Here is a 2,762-nt window from a genome sequence, read left to right on the forward strand (position 1 = left end):
GTGCTTTATTTTTCCGAATGTTGATGCAACCCATTTTGAGATCAAGCCTGCTATAATCCAAATGCTTCCTACCTTTCATGGGTATGCAATAGAGGATCCTTATAAGCACTTGGATGTGTTTTTGGAATTATGTTCAACTACCAAGTTGACCACTCTAACCAATGATTCATTTAGAATGCGTCTTTTCCAGTTCTCTCTCAAAGATAATGCAAAAACTTGGTTATAGTCCCTTCCAACAAATTCCATATCTACATGGGACATGTTGCAACAGTAGTTCTTAAAGAAATACTACACTATGGGTAAAACCACACTAATGAGAAGAGAAATCATGGCATTTTCCCAAATCCCGGAAGAACAGCTCTATGATGCATGGGAGAGATATAATGATCTTCTAAGAAAGTGTCCACACCATGATATTACTCAATGGCACTTAATACAGATATTCTATGATAGTCTTACAGACTCATATAGAAATATGGTTGATGTTTCCAGTAATGGAGCTTTTCTGCGTAAGAGTCCGGCTGATGCTTGGGAACTGTTTAAGGCCCTAACTGAAAACTCTGTGCAACATGTTTCTTCCTCTAGGTCTAGGTCTTCACTTGGAATGCATAAGGTTGAAAAAATTTATGAGGTACATAAATCTAGTGAGTTAGCCGCTCAAATAGAAGCCTTGAACCGTAGGTTCAATCAAATTTTATCATCTGGCTTCCCTCTTGTTGCTAATCCACAAACTGCCTTGCCAAAGGAATTTTGTTCCATCTGTGTTAATCCTAACCATTTTGCTGATGCTTGCCTGCTGGGACAATCATCTAAGATCCCACAGGAGTAAATGAATGCTGCATTCTCTAGGCCAGCTTATAATCCATATTCTTCTACATATAATCCTAGCTGGAAAGATCATCCCAATCTGTCATGGCGTAATCAGAATCAAAGAAATAATGTTTCCCAATCTCAGGGGCAGTATCAAAATTCATCCAATCCTATGCCATAAAATAATTCTGTCAACCAATCTGGTATTTACCATCCACCTTAGTTTAGGAATCAACCCACTCAAGCTCCAAATCTTCCACATCCTCCTAGAAATTCAGCTTTTGAGGAACAAGTACTCAATGCTCTTGGTGAGATTAAATCCAATACCCAACTTCTTAATTCTCATTCTCAAGCCATAGCAAAGCTAGAGGCACAAGTTGGGTAAATGGCGAGTACTTTATCTCGAAGAGAGGATGGAAAACTGCCTAGTCAGCCAATAGCCAACCCAAAAGGGCAGACTTACATGATTGATGAAACTAATTCCTCAAGTATTCATCATGAGCAAGTTCAGGCTATCACTACATTGAGGAGTGGTAGAGTGGTTGATAACCAAGTTGAAAAAGGACAAGAGGAAAAAGAAAAGCTTAGGATTCCTATTGGTCCTATCATTAATCCACATCCCAAGGATGTTTCCTCAAGTGCTATTCCACAATCCACAAAAGGAGTTAAAGGTGAAGTCACTTCTTCATCTACTCCTAACCCTGAGATAACTTATGAGCCAAAAATACCTTATCCTGAATGTCTTAAGGAACCCTCCCACTTTGGTAAGCAAGGGGAGAAAATTCAAGATATGATAGAGGTCTTTAAATAGGTCAAAATCAATCTTCCTCTGTTCGATGCTATAAAGCAAATTCCAGCTTATTCCAAATTTCTAAAGGACTTGTGCACTTTTAAGAGAAAATCAAAAAGCCAAGTTCCTAAGAAAGTTTGTCTTACCGAGCAAGTCAGTGCTATTCTTAAGTACAACACTCCTCTAAAGGTTAAAGATCCTGGTGCCCCTATAATTTCTTGCATCATTGGAAACAATGTGATAGAGCGAGCACTTCTTGACCTTGGAGCAAGTGTAAATCTTATTCCTTAGTTAGTGTATGAAAAGTTAGGTTTGGGAGAGTTAAAACCTATGTTGGTTGTTTTGCAGCTTGTTGACAGTTTTGTCAGACAACCACGAGGTATTGTTGAAGATGTACTCATAAAAGTGGACAAGTTCTATTTTCTGGTCGATTTTCTAGTTCTTGATACAGAACTGGTCCACGATTCCAAAAAGTATATTCCAGTTATTCTTGGGCAACCTTTTCTAGTGTTACGACCTTGTGGGCAGTGATGAGTGCTGAATATTAATCGACGGATCGATTACAATTATACATCAACCCTTTTGCAATAGCACAAATCATTGTAAAATAGGGCTATTGGTGGGGTAAGTCGAACCACTGGGACTCCTAGTTTATGGCAGCCTAGGTGTCTAGAATCATTTTTAGAATGATGAAGGGGGTAAATAGAGATTTGCTGGTTTGTTACTAAAATTAAGAATTAAAATGCATAAAACACTAAAGTAAAGAGGTAGGGATAAATAAGAAGGTACTAGGGAAGTGAATCCACCTTCAACCCTATACACATGCTAGACAAAGACTAAATTGGGGATAGACAATATATAATGGTCAAGAATTATATAGCAACACATGATTGTCGTATAATCATCAAGAAGTTTATTAAATCAAAAACAAGAATGATCCATCAAAAGTTTATACATTTGAACTACCTAAACTAGGGTGTAGCATTAAGCATACTCTCTTAAGCAAAAGATCATCAAGCCTTTAATCAAATGATGAAGCACATGAAACTAGGAATCAAGCATAAACCATTAACGAAAATACCTAAGCATTGGACTATCAAGTTTCTCTATTAACATGCCATGAAAACCATTCTATGATCTTATTTCCATTGTCACTATGGAA

The 2,762-nt window shown here is 37.5% G+C and overlaps 1 non-coding gene across 1 annotated transcript; it reads right to left on the reverse strand.

The window, feature by feature from the left end:
* Positions 1–310: 310 nt before the first annotated feature.
* Positions 311–417, reverse strand: LOC132315469 (small nucleolar RNA R71). The gene has a single exon (XR_009483661.1). It is a non-coding gene; the product is annotated as a small nucleolar RNA R71 (small nucleolar RNA).
* Positions 418–2,762: the final 2,345 nt, after the last annotated feature.

Source organism: Cornus florida, unplaced genomic scaffold (assembly GCF_030987335.1).
Source record: "Cornus florida cultivar Cherokee Brave unplaced genomic scaffold, ASM3098733v1 CherokeeBrave_3.0.0_Hap2_Chr06, whole genome shotgun sequence".
NCBI lineage: Eukaryota > Viridiplantae > Streptophyta > Magnoliopsida > Cornales > Cornaceae > Cornus > Cornus florida.